The 15066-nt window shown below is 38.5% G+C and overlaps 1 pseudogene; it reads left to right on the top strand.

Moving 5' to 3' along the window:
- Positions 1–5215: 5215 nt before the first annotated feature.
- Positions 5216–14755, top strand: LOC113665019 (uncharacterized; annotated as a pseudogene).
- Positions 14756–15066: the final 311 nt, after the last annotated feature.

The raw sequence follows: 15066 nt of genomic DNA on the forward strand, positions 1-15066 counted from the left end.
AGGGGTCAAATTAATATATTCAATCAGCTGTCTGTGGAACTTGAAAAATCAGTATCATGATATTTTGTAGTAGATCACGGAGAAAGGATTGTTTATATCATTACAAGAGAGGGGTTAGTCTATTAATGCTTACTGAGGGCGTGTAGCCACCATAACCAGAAACATTCAAGTTCTCAAGTTATGGTAATTCTATTGTTTCGATTCGGAACAAAAGTAATGTCTTATCGTCAATTTAATTCATTTGTGTTTAGATCAATAGGCCAATTTGAATGCTTAATGAAGGTGCTCTATGCCTTGAAAGAGAAAAATGGAAAGTGAAAACTGAACCTTACTCAATAATATAGGCATATGTGGAGGATTTTCAGCGATGAGCGCTTTTAAACACGTTAAAACTGTTTACTTTTGCCATTGTTTTGGTTTAGAAAAACTGGTAATAACAAACCGATTTGACACGGTCTAAGGACTTTTCTTGTCAACAATGCTATTCTAGAAGCAATCTTTTTAACTCACCGACTCCCACACAAATGCGGTTGTTACAAACTTAGAACTGGAACAACGTCATTTTAAACTTTCATATTTGGACCAAAATAGATCAGTTTGATATCCAATGGATTTTATATGATTTGAATAGGGATAAAGGAAAAAAAAATAACATAAGAACGATGTTCTACCATCTGTGATTTGAAAATCGCTGGAGCATTGACCCAACAACGCTAAAAAATGCTTATTTCTGTCATTCCTTGGGTTTGAAAGTATCGATCATGAGTGTAATTAAGAAAGGAGTTAAAAATTTTCGGAAGTGGAGACGAACGGATGTGATACGGTTGGTAGAGTGCGTTTATTGAAACTGACACCCCCGGTCTCCCTTGGCAGGAGGAGGGTATTCTCGAAGCCTTTCTTTTTGACTCCCACTCATCCACATGTCGTATCAAACTTACAAAAATTGACGTCATTTTAGACTGAACTACTTCTATTTTCGATAACCGCAAAAAGAGATCAATCGGATGACAAATAAAGTGACTCTGAACTCAGTGCGGGGAAAGAAGGAACAAAAAGTCCAATTAAATTAGAAAATTGAATCAATTGGTGTTTTACGCGCACCTACGTGGATGACGTTACACCCTCACTCGTTGACGTATGAGTCAAGACACGGTTTGTGTAAGAAAAAGTTGTTTAGCTCACTTCGAGTTAGTTAGAACTTATACAACGCGCGAGAAGACATAGATAAGAAGCATCGAAGTTCTTTTTGTTGCTCAATTAAGAAGCGAACTTGAGCTGCATGAAAGCAAGAGTCAACTTCTTACGCGTGGTCCTCGCGTGCGTGTTCATACAAGCTCCCAAGGATAATGGATTTCATAGGAAAAGAGAAAGCTGCACTCAATTTTCAAAACTCTGAATTCGCAACTGAGCAAAAACCGTCAAACCTCTTGACAATCTAAGGAAGAAAAAGCGGATTTTCAGGTTTACAGGAGGAAAACAAGAGTTAAAGACAAAGAACTCCCATAGCAGATACGAGTAAATACGTCTTCAATTGATCGCACTTGAAATAATGGTCCATTTGGAACCTTATGTAAGTCGCACGTTTTTTTCCTCGTACATTTAGTACTGAAAATTGTTCCACTTTTATGGAATTATCTGTGTGTTAATTGACATTCACCATGGAGAAATATCTCTTTTACGCCGCGGCACGAAGACTCTTCGCCCGCGAGAAAAGTCGAATCCTTGAACAAAGCGATTCTCTTTCAACTTAAGTTAAAGCCTTTAGAATACTAACAACTTTGTTAGAATTAAGGCAAAAAATTGTTACGTGAAGCTCAAGAAAGCCTTAATAAAGTATTTTTACGAACGTGTGAACAGCTAACATGATTTGTTTACCATGCCAGCATTGTTACCCCAAACGAAACATTCTCTACAGTTAAAAGATGCTCTAATAAGCTGTCTTAACTACAAGTCACTCTCTCCATGTAAGATTAATGTCACGAGTTTCGACTCAATCACTCTGAGAGAAAGTAGTATTTGTATTTTATTCTCCCCACTCAGTAATTTAAGCGACCCTTTCTGGTGTTATAAACGGATAAAAATTTTGAGGATGAGGGTGAAATAATGATTCGCTCCCATCGCAGACACATAATCGATGTTTCATATGTGCTACATTTCAGGAAATGTTTTCAGCAGATATGGATAAGAGTCCTGTTATCTCAAGATAAAAGCAGTTGTAATAGTTATAGACGCAAGTGTTAGAGATTTTCAACGCAAAATAGCAGTTATAAGTTCTTAAGTGTCTGTTCGTTTACACGTCTATGCTCAGAAACATAACCTCAAGCGCGCAATGACAAAATATTTAAGATGTCTACGTCCTCAATAATTAACGGAGAGATGGGGGGGGGGGGGGATATTCCTCTCCCGTCCTTTGCGTCCCCCAACTCGCCTCTCCCTTATTTTACCAGCTTCCTGCTCTCCGATGCAAGACACGACAGAATGAATGTCAAGGAATAGAGAGCCCAACGTTTATTAGCTTCCTACGAAAACTGAGTAAAAGCGAGAAAATTATTCCAGGTGTTGTTTTAGTGAAGCTCTCAGCAGAACAACAAAACAAATGGAGAAAGTCTCCACCATTCACTACAATTTTCCCCTATCAATATAACCGAGACTCATGCAAAGAGTTTGAAGAGAGACAAAAAAATCACGGATCAGCTTCAAAAATTCTTTGCAATTTCTTCTCCAAAGGTTTTTCCTATCTTGATGATATCGACTTCGAAGGCCAAGCTTTTCAGGGCTACCTTGATTTACAATGCATCTTTGACCACGTCGTCTCATTATCCACTTGAATACCGCACATTCCTTACAATACTAACATTGTTTTCAAACCTTTTATTACTTGCCATCATGATCAATCATGATGGTCACCCACGAGGAATCAAGCCATGTACCTTCGGTGTTGCACTCCAATTATCAACAATGCCTAAACGACATACGATGCCAAACTTACTTAAACTACCAACAACTTACTGTTTCTTCAATTATTTCCCTCTTTCTTTTTTTCGGTTTAAAAATGCCCGTCATAATGCTTAAAATTCTTGTATAACTAACTTAGAATACCAAAACTACAAGAAGCAAATACCTTAGCTCCGCTTTTTTGCTCAGGGAGAGGGGGAGGAGTTTGTCACATCTTCTTGGTGACTGCCATCTCGGTTCATCCGCAATACTTCAATCACAATGAGCAAGCTGGTTTCCCGCAAGTAATCTCCTCTGGAGTTACCTTTGAAAAGGTTCTCCACCCTTCTGCTGTCTCAAGCTTACAAGTTTTGATCACTAAATCCTTGAAATTACGTGTGCCCAAGAAACAGGAAGTATAAACAATGGAGGATATGATTTCTAAAGAATGAAAATTCTCAAGTTCATTAACTTTGGACACTGAACGATTAAATAAACTTCACGTATTCTTTGCGAATTTGTGCCTCCTTCTTTACCAAATTAATCAAGTGAATTGATCAACAATAAGGAAATATGAAGCTGGAAGCGGCCAATATTATACATCACAATCGCTAAAATAGAAAACTTTATAGCTTATTTCGTTAAAATGTGTTGATGCTTATCACATTACGCAGATACAGAAGCAATTAACCTATGCTTTTGGCAGACGGTATTCGGTATTACTTGTAACGCTTAAAATTTCTTAATTCTATTAACATTTCAGTGTGTAAAGTTGAGGATCTTTACAACCAGGTAAAAATTATAAGAATATGATGATTCCGGGCTAGTAGACAGCTCGTCGTTTGAACAAAATCTTTTCATTCTCTTAGAAGTAAAATTCTTTTTTGCTTGATAGCTTTTCGGAGGCCTCCTCTTTAGTTTTTCTAGCTTTAAGAGACACCTTTTAAGGGATTTATTTATCTACAGAGCTGTAGTAAAGACAAAATAACACAGTGCAGTGCCTTACTTTCCATCAAGCCTAGCATAAAACTGTACCTTGAAATTTTTTTCTTTCTTCTTCAATGTAACTTATTTTCATTTAGGGTAAACTTATAGCTTTATCAAAATTGGCGTAGCTAACACTTGATTCTCGGAGATGCTGAGAGGAAAAAAAAAATTTTAGTGGGAAATGTTTTCATAATATAAGTTTTGTAGTATATGTTTCGTGAGTTATTTCACACGAGAGTACGGAACATGGAATCGCCAAGTCTTCGAGCAGTGTTCGCACGCAAACAAGATGCTTGGGGTTGTTAAATGAAACACGCGTCATATACAAAGTACCATGGCCAATCTAATAAGATCAATCTATTTAACCATCGTTAAACCACATCTGGGCTATGCTACACAAGTTTGGGTGCCACAATCTATTTATCTTATCTAAAATCTAGAAAAGATACAAAGACGGGCTACAAAATATATCTTGAAACTACCATTCTCGTGCTGTCAGAGTTATGAAAAACGGCTAAAAACCCTTTCCTTACTACCTATCAGCTACTGGCATGAGTACTTAGGTATGTTACTGTTCTTTTAGATTACTCGTGGTTTGGTGAATATAGAACCTACAATTGTTCCTATTGCTCGTTCTACAAGACACACGATCGTCTGCCAATACAGCCGTTACTAAATACTCTTTAACTAAATGCAAGACTTCAACCTTTCAACGGTCATTTATGGTACAAACAATAAGAATATCAAACACACTGTCAGACGAGCTTAACCTAAGTATGAACAATGTAAATGACTTAAAACGTGCTTTGATGTGTAATTATTCAACTGCACTCCAAGGAATCTATGACATTGACAATCCCAGGACTTATAAACTATCTGCACAGAATGTAATTCATGTCGCAACCTAAAAAGAACACCAACTCCATGCTGTTCTTAATTATTAAATATTGTTGTAATGTTTTATTATTTTAATACTCCTGGGACCACAGTAATTGGCTATCGCTGTTGTGATTGCCTGTCCGTTATTGTTATTGTAATTTACCCATGTTCTATATTTATGTATTGTTGGCAAAGCTAATAAATTATAAATTATAAAATTAATTATAAATTTAAGCTCATGATGCGCCGTGGATGGGTGTGGATGCTGCTCAGTCTGCACGCAGCATTGCCACCGGGGAGATCAGAAAAGTCTTCCTTACGGTTTTGAGTACGAAACAGTCACTGAGATGAGAATTTCCAAAGGATATTAAAAAGAGATACGAAGCAGCTATGTCAAAAAAGAAAAAGTGCAGGGATGACTGGAAAAATAGACGTGTCCCATGGAGGTGAACAACAAGGTCCTCACAGTGCTCATCAAAGCCCGCAACACCTGGATGAAATTGCCCTCAAACCCAACCCATTGACTCAGAGAGAGTATCTGAAGCTACTCACTGAGTTCGAAAAGAGTGAAGCCAAACCTGGATGGAAAAAGCGTATTCAATAATACGAAGAAGCCAAACATCAAGCTAAAATCCTGTCCAAAGCAAAAGATGATAACCCAGGTAAAACGATGATTAAGGAGGGGGGCTGCATCTAGAGAAGACAAATGGTATTGCCGATTTATTTACTGGAAATAAAAATTTCCATAGGTCATATTGGCTTCTGATGAAAAGGATTTCGCCATGACGCTTGAGAAACTATCTACAACTGAGTCGTTTAAATGTTTTGCTAATCCATTCCGCACACATTATAGCCTGATCAAATTGATCTAATTGATCTAATTGATTACAACATTTTACCAAATTGCAATTATATAGAAATTTTTAAATATTCTGAAATACAACAACCAATCAGATTTAATGGCGTGTTTACGGTAACCAGACAAATTTGCAAGAAAATGAAAGAACTTTTTGCTGAATGTTTACCGGAAAGTAACTTATTGAGACTTTTCATCCCTTGGATCAAGAATCATTAGAGTTATTATTCAGTCATTTAATTCATTCGGGCAAAACAGGGTAATTGCAATTAGGAGATAAATTATGGTTTCCAGGCGGATTTAAACCATTCTAGATGGTATTCGATCTAAAAATATGCTCAACAGAATACACCTGTTGTCTTTGAATAGCACGCATCATTAACTCAAATTGTCATTCTATCTGCTTTCCTTTACTTGTACATCGGTTTAAAACGGCCACGACCGAATACCGTCTGCCAAAAGCGTAGGTTAATTGCTTCTGTATCTGCGTAATGTGATAAGCATCAACACATTTTAACGGAATAAGCTATAAAGTTTTCTATTTTAGCGATTGTGATGTATAATATTGGCCGCTTCCAGCTTCCAATTTCCTTATTGTTGATCAATTCACTTGATTAATTTGGTAAAGAAGGAGGCACAAAGCTCTATATGGAAAGTTGTTCTCAGAAATCCACCAAAGCGTGTCACCTATCTAGGATTGAGTGTTGTTTAACCGAGAAAGGTTTAAATCTACTATTTCATTTCAGTGAGTCTGTCCCCTTAGAACTAATTGTTATATTAGGCTTAAATATTAGACCAAGCAAATGAAATTCATCTACTTTTCTTTAAATTAAAGTACCTTTCAACTGAGTCAAATTTTTTAAATTTATCATGGAATACTGATTTGACTAACTCCACACAGAAGCGATCCATTAAATTTCATGCACCTCAGTATGCTATTTTAACATGTTTATGGTCAGTCTCGGGGGCATTATAAATTACTTTCAGCTAGTTTATCAAGGCAACTCTTTCCTCGGTCATGGAATTTTTTTCATGGTGGGATTTTTCTGAGGGGTAAAAAGTAAATCTTCTGCTTCGATCGAACACTTCTTGCTTAATACGTCTAGCATAAAGACACCTTATCAAGATAAGTATGCAATTATGCTAGTTTGGAAGTTATGATGTAAAGTGTAGGAAAGTTCCACCTGCATATTAAGCAATTGATGTCCACTTCAATTGGTTACACATTTGAAAAGTATATGGGCATGGGTCCCTGACGAGGTAAAGAAGAGCACAAAATACTAGAAGCTGTTTTCGGTAGAACATCCAACCGTGTCGCCATTTCTGGGAAATTCCGTAATATTATGTCATCCAACCGAACCAAAAGAGACTTTTACTTTGCTTTCAGTTCAGTTGGTTTTGTCCGTTCCAAGCTGAGAGTTGTGTTAGGCCTAAGTATTGTAGTTGATCATGGATTTCAGATTTGGATATATCCACTATGTAAATTGTTTTCCTCGAATGTATAATTATGTATTGTCAGTGAAGATATCGAAGAAACAATTTCTAAGATCACTGACCTACACAGAGATCTATAAGCGTCTTAGCTCTTCTGCAAGTTGATAGGCGTCCTGGTACTCTAAAGGATATTTTATTTCTTTCGCAGCAAATTGTTATCAAGTTTAAAAGAGGCAACGCGAAGCTCTTTTTTTAAAAGCATTACAGCAAGCTTTTGCGAGCAAGTGTTGCATTGGTTTTTAGCTTACTTTTTCATATTAGGAATGGAAAGATGAATTTCGTTTCAAGCTCATAACGGATGAGTCCAAAGAGTCACAAGCTTATAGCCAAACGCAAGGCATAACTGCTTATACGTTCCACACCATGGGAGGTTCGCCTGTGCCTTATGCAGTCACTATAATCGACACTCCTGGCTTTGGTGGTACTGAAGGATTAAAGAGAGACATGAAAATCACCTTACAAATAAAGGAATTCTTTTCTATTCCTCCAACTGATGGTATTGACCACATTGGCATTGGATTTGTTTTCCAGTCCTCCCAGGCCCGTCTCACTCAGACACAGAAGTACATCTTTGATTCCATTCTGTCGATATTTGGAAATGACGTTTCCAGAAACATATTCCTGATAATAACCTTTTCAGATGGCCAACGCCCGCCTGTCCTAGAGGCAGTTAAGGAAGCCAACATCCCAAACTATACGGAGAAATTCTTCAAGTTCAACAACTCAGCTCTCTTTGCTGAAAACCACGAATCAGGCAAAGTAGGTTTTGACGAAATGTTTTGGAAAATGGGTTCCGTCTCATTCAAAAATTTCTTCCTAGAATTTCCCAAAGCGTTAGCCTTCGTCTAACCAAAGAAGTTCTCAAAGAGCGAGAGGAGTTACATGTGTTAGTGGAGGGCCTGTGGGTCTGAACAAACTTGAAGAGATACGTCAAGAAGAAATTGTGATCCAACAACGTGAAAAGGTGATTGAGACGAACAAGGATTTCACGTACACAGTTGATATGGTCAAGCCATTTTACATTTCCTTGGAAGGCACAGGACGACACACCACCACTTATGGTCCATGCTACAAAACATGCCACAACAATTGCATGATTATCGATGACTCCAACAAGTTTTACTGTTGGGCTATGAACGCAGATGGTAGATGCAGAATATGTCCACGAAATTGCCTTTGGTCAGAACACAAGAATCTTCCCTATCTGATCAACTATCACACAGGTACTGAGACTAGAACAGCAGAAGACCTGAAGAAGAAGTACCATAAGGCTGTCAAGGAGAAGGCCACATCTGAACAAATGATAAGAGCAATAGAGGAATCGCTCCAGAAGGTGCATGTCGAGGTACTAACCGTGATCAAGAGGGCCCAACAAAGTCTTCGTCGCCTGGATGAAATTGCACTTAAACCAAACCCCTTGACTCAAGTAGAATACCTGGAGCTGCTTATTGAATCCGAGAAAATGGAGGCCAAACCTGGATGGAAACAACGCCTATCAAAAGTAAAAGACAAACGAGAGACCCAGAAGCTTAGAAAGCAGCTGTCCAGAGATGTGGATATCAGTGAGGAACAAACAAGGGATTCGTTGGAGAAACTGTCACTTGGCCAGGACAAATGGTACTCCCGCTTCAAGTTCTGGTGATCGCTTTAAGACTCTAAAACTCCTGTCAAAGTGCTGGAACATGCAAATGGAGTCCTTCAACACATTCGGTCAAGATACAAGATGAAACTTTTTGACAACTAATTTGTAATTCCCTGAATCTTTGTGACATTGCATAAAGTGAAGGAGATAAGTTTTCCTAGTTTCCGATGCTTCATAGCTGTTCTCTTAAGCCATGCTAACTCGAGTTAAACTGAAAAATCATGTAGAAAGTTGAACAACCCGTTGCCGAAATTTATTTTATTAAGCTTTCATACAAGTAGTTTGGAGTAGAGAACTGCTTATGGATATTTGTAGTACATTTATAATGTGCTAATTACTTGTTAAATAAAAAAGAAACTAAATTTCTAATGTAAGTCAGCATAAAAAAGTAGCCGAGCTTAAGCTTTCATACAGGTAGTTTGGAGGAGAGGTCTGCTTATGGATATTTGTAGGACGTTTATAATGCGCTAATTACTTGTTAAGTAAAAAAGAAACTAAATTTCTAATGTAAGTCAGCATAAAAAAGTAGCCGAGCTTGAGCTTTCATACAGGTAGTTTGGAGGAGAGGTCTGCTTATGGATATTTGTAGGACGTTTATAATGCGCTAATTACTTGTTAAGTAAAAAAGAAACTAAATTTCTAATATAAGTCAGCATAGAAAAGTAGCCGAATGAAATAGTTCGTGTTCTGATGGGCGTGCATAGTGGAATGAGAAGTCTTTTAGACGACTTTTCTTACCCGAAATTTGTAACACACGTTTTTGGCGGCTAGATGTTCGTTACCTTAGAACGAAATTATGTTTAAAACCGAAGTTTGTAGGGTACCTGTTTGAGTCCTATTATAAGAAGAATCAATTGGTGAGACTATTTTCGACAGCGAGTCTTATATTCCTAAATGTAAACAGAACTAGTATACTGAGCTTCTTTCGCCTAATTGTTCTCCATTTTTCGATAATAATTTTTGTCGTGATGGAACTAATATTTTGTAAATGATCTGAAAAGTTCAGAGCAACAAAGTATGCAGATGTTATTCGATGAGAGGTCGAAAATATCTAAGGACGCATTTGATATGTGTATACTTTTTAGACAAGGACTTTGTTGTCAACTTTGAAATTTATAACAATTTTATTGACAAGGCTAGTAGAACCCTTGGTCCATCATCCTTGCTTCATGGTTCGTAACATTGTTAGTAGGCAAAACATGAGCACTCTACCTTATGATTTAGTTTAGAATAAGCAACTTTCATTTTGAGCATACTTTGCATTTAGCGAGGTAATGAGCGATTTGTCACGGGTGTTTTCAGTTTTGAGAGAATTTAGATTCTCAAATAATGCAGATAATGCAGATGTTCTTAGATAAGAAGTTGAAAATGTCTGAGCAGCTTGATTAGAAAGTACTTCATAAATCTACACTTTTAATACGAGTGCGTATTATTTTATGTTGTTGTCAGCTGTGAATTGTAGACAAATCTGATAAATGGCAAGGCTCATTGTATCCATGGTACAGCATCCTATTTAACTCTTAACAATATTGCTAAAAGGGAAACCACGCGCACTCGCGCATCATTTTATGGGTAAATTTAAAGTAAGCGAGTTTCATCATAACCATATTGTGCAAAATAAGTTACTATGGCAAATCTTACGAGAGTTTTATCTCCTGTCCAGAGGATACCCTTATTAAAATTTAATTAAGAGGAGGTCAGTGGCAACCGAAATCGCTGAATTTTTCCTATCCTTTTTCGTCGCTAAATGACATGTAAAAGTTTTGTCTGCTATAAAAATACCAAGCTCTAGACCCAAGATCCATAAAAAGACAGCATCCAATTTCATTTCAGACTAACATCTTTTTGAAAATATCAGGTAATCGCAGATTTATTCGGCTCTTTTCCTGTTTAGGCTGTTTCGAATGAAGATTCTATGGCCCCGTTTCTATTACAACATGATTTTTAGCCCAAAATTTTTGCCTAATTTTCTTTTCACTCAGCCCTTTTCATTTTTGTGACCTTGAATTTACACTTTTTCGATAGTGATCCTCCGGGGCACCAATCAGAAAATCATTATGCAATGTTGACTTACATGGCGCAGCTGGCAGGCTTTGATTGGTTAAACTGAGATTAAATAGCGAAGGAACCAATCAGAAGCACTCCTAGACAATATGTCAGCTTGTATTGAAATTTGCAGCTACTTCGCTGATAATTCAGGGAAAAAGCTTCGCACTTTTGAGCATACTTAATGACCTCCAAAACAAGTAACTCTGACAGATCTTCAAGGAAATTTAAAATAAGCAACTGTCCGTCAACTGAAAAGGTAGTAAGAAGGTTTTCTTGTTGTTAGTAACACCAATCATGTGCACTAGCTCCAAAAGAAACTTACAACCGGCCGGGAACGGACACCACGCTCGACTGAGTGATGGCATTGGACTGTTAGTAGTTTTTAAATAAATTTGATATCAATAAAGACGCAGGCAATCGCTAACAACCTGGGCAATGTTAATTCAGAATTGCAAAACACAAAATTTGAATCTATACATCTTTAAGCAATAGAGCTCGGAGGCTCTTCGTTTTCGTCCGCTAAACTTAATGTCTGAAATTTAACACCTGTTACATTGTTCTACGAATGACAATGCACGGATGCATCTCAAAACAAAGCATTTTTCGCCAACGAAAGCGCATCTTTTCCACTCTTTTTGAGTGGACTTTGTCCCTGCAACATAAGTTAAAACTGAGTCTGAGTAATTTGTGATCATTTGTGTCGGTAAAGGTGCTTCAGTAATAGTTCTGGGTCAAGTTAAGACATATTGAATACCGAAAAACTACCAACCTTCTTGTGTCACACAACAAAACGCCACGAAAATCATAAGAGCAGGTATAAGTGCAGATATAATGGATTAATAAACGATCTTTGTTTTATATTGGTATTAATTCATTTCATAGTAAAACAACACGAGCGAGAACGTTGGCGTCCTGGAAGTGCGTTCTTTCGGGCAGCCATTTCAGTTTGGAATGCTGTACGACTATCGCAGTCACCACCTTGTTACAGGGCCAGCATTGTGGGAATCTGACATCCAAAAGAAGATCTCGCCCTCACGCGTATTTCCCACAATCTAAGTACGAAGTCTTCACAAGTGGGAACGTGGAAGAGATAGCAAAAGTTTTCGGCATCGATTCTAACTTTAGATTGAGTTTGATTACAGGATTGGTCAACTCATATGGAATTGGAAAGTTCATCATTGATGGGAACTGCTCAAAGAAGAACTATCTGGTTCGCATTATTCTCAAGTATGAAACCACGTCGAAATTTTAATAACTTAGCGTGGATCAAGCAAAGACAGCAGAACAGAGACTTAAGCTCAGAGATGACAGCTACACATTTTGTGTCGCGTACAGAATATGCTAGAGAAGCAATTTTTGTCTTCGACAGAAGATTAGACGAAAAGGAAACATTTACCGATGTCGAAGCCGACCTAAAGTTTCCTGTCGACGCCCTATCCCCAATTGCGGTGAAAAAATAATGGATCTCCACGTGCAGTAGAGCAGTTCCATCAGTGGTATGAGTTATGAAGATGCTCTGTGGACCTACTGCGAACTCAAGGAAAACGAAGAAAGCCATATGTGTGAAGTTCCTAAAAGGGTTCGACGCCATGGCGAGTGCGAGAGGTTAGCCCTCGTGTGACCGACGCTTTGCGAAGCGTCTTGGCAAATTTCAACAAGTTTGTGTGGCCTCGTTGATGATATGTTCCACCTTTCCTATCATCAAACAGCGGATCTCCAGATGTGCAAAAGCGGTTTCCAATTACAAAAAGAACATTCTTAAGACAATTTCCGAGAGGATACCAGTGGTGCGAGGAGATGATGAAGAAGAGCAAGTCCTTACCGACGTTCTCATCACGACTGCCTCTCGTCGTGGATCAGTGGCATGGAGAAGGAGATGAAACTGGTTGTCATCACGACCGCCTCTCGTCGAGGATCAGTGGCATGGAGTAGGAGGTGAAACTCTTGTCCACTTACCTGGAATTCTTTAGGGGAATCCAGGTGGTTACGACTTTGCAAGATCTTGACAGTGTGATCAATCCCTTAGAGTATGATCAAGTTGTTTGCTTTTCCCTGATGACGGCTGAGAATGAAGATGCACAGTTGGAACAAATGAATACGTTTCTGCGAACTGGCAATTGGAAACAAGAACATCTCTCGACACAGTCCTGGTATGAAGGGCATAGCCAAGGAGTTTTTAGTGTCCGTTTGTATGATGGTGGTCAACCTATAGAACTTGAAACCCCGAGTAGACCTGGAAAACCTTTTGCCACTGAAATAAGTGCCTCTGATACCTCCTTATGAGATACATAGTCCGCTTCAAATCTTCTTCCGGCGATTGGAAGTCTTTGCCCACTATGGGATCCGATAATATGATCTTAGTGAAGGGATTGGACGCGAAAACTACATACATATTCAAGGTGAACATTGAATGCAAAGCTGGTAGGAGCGTTTAAGTGACACCAGTGACAGTGTTGTTACCGAAGATCCTCAGATACACAGAAATGCAATCCAGAAAGAGCCAAGGATTCGCCGTTCTCTAAATCCAAGAATGATGGCAAAGGGACGAAAAAATAGTGAAGTGATCCGCTAAAACAGCCTACAAAATCCTATAGACAACCCTAACAAGAAACGAAAGGGTATTGCTTCACAGAATGATAAAACTTCACCGAGTAAGGCCAAGTAGATTTCTGTTCCTCACAAACCAGCTGAGGTTTTTCTCTCCTCCACAAAGAAGATGAAAGATGGCTCTCCATCGATTTAAAAGCTCCTGAGGGTCATGAGAATGAAACGAAATGTTCGTGGAGGACTTATTGTGAAAGTTCTTATGTTAGTGGGAGCTACTGGAACTGTTAATTCAACATTGGTCAGTGGCATGGTTAATTACATGTTAGGTATGGAGTGAGAGGAGGACTACCGATACAAACTCATCGTGGAGGACGAGGGCTTATCGCAGGCTTACAGTCAGACGAAGGAAATCACGGCTTACACGTTTTATCCCATGAAAGGTTCAGCCATTCCGTACACATTTACAATAACTGATACGCTGGAGTTGGTAATACAGAAGGTCTGAAGAGGGATAAGCTCATTACCAGTCAAATTAAGGAGTTCTTTTCCATTTCTCCACCAAATGGTACCGACCACCTTGAAGGAGTTGGATTCGTCACACAGGCCTCACTAGCACATCTCCCTCCAACGCAAGAGTACATCTTCAACTCAGTCCTTTCCATTTTTGGAAATTATGTTTCCAAAAAAATCTTTATGATGCTGACATTTGCACATGGCCAGCATCCTCCAGTAGTATGAAGTTATTGTAACTAAGCCAAATTATACCGATCTCAAAGGAACTGGGCAACACATCACCACCTGCCTAAAATGCAATTACACGTGCCACTAGTATTACATGATTACTCATGACTGCAACAAGCGTAATTGTTGGGCCATGGATAACACAATTGGTAAATGCAGAATTTGTACATTAAACTGCATCTGGTCGGATCACAAAAACATAATCGAGTACGAATCAGTTGTGGAAATCAGAACTTCTGCCAACCTGCAAATGAAGTGTGGAACAGCCGTTTCAGGGAAGTAAAGTCGGAGGCATGAATGGACAACTTGGAGAGTTTCTTCAAAGTGTGTACAGCAATGTTCTGACCATGATAAACAACGTACAGCAAAGCCTACGTCGACTGGATAAAATCATGATTGCTCTGAAACTCAATCCACTAATTCAAGTGCAGTACCTGGAACTTGTTATAGAATCTAAAAAGAACGAAGGCAAACCTGGCTAGAAACAACGTGTGGAATACTTCGAAGAAGCCAAACGTCACGGGCAGATATTATCAAAAGTTAAGGATGTCAAAGCAGAACAAGAGGTCATCCACGAGAAAACTCGAAGCGGAGAAAAGTGGTATCACCGATTTAAGTTTTGGTGATTTCAGGTATGTATAAGATAGTCTGTTTCATTTTTTTCACCTAAAAAGCTAAGCTTAGATTCACTTACCTCTCACGCTCAGATCGTGATCGTGCAAAAGTTCTAGACTGAATTCTCGCTTCGGTTTCGCTGTGACACAAAAATTATCTTCACATGATGCTAGTAACACTTCAGAAAACCGTAATTTCTTTTGTTTTCACAAAATACCAAGCACAATGCGCGAGCATGTTATGTAACTATCAATCATGGCTCGGTACAGCTCAGGAATCAAGTTCGTATATTTTGAGGAGTGAGGAAATTCACTTTGAGGAG

Source organism: Pocillopora damicornis, chromosome 11, assembly GCF_964200805.1.
Source record: "Pocillopora damicornis chromosome 11, jaPocDami1.2, whole genome shotgun sequence".
NCBI lineage: Eukaryota > Metazoa > Cnidaria > Anthozoa > Scleractinia > Pocilloporidae > Pocillopora > Pocillopora damicornis.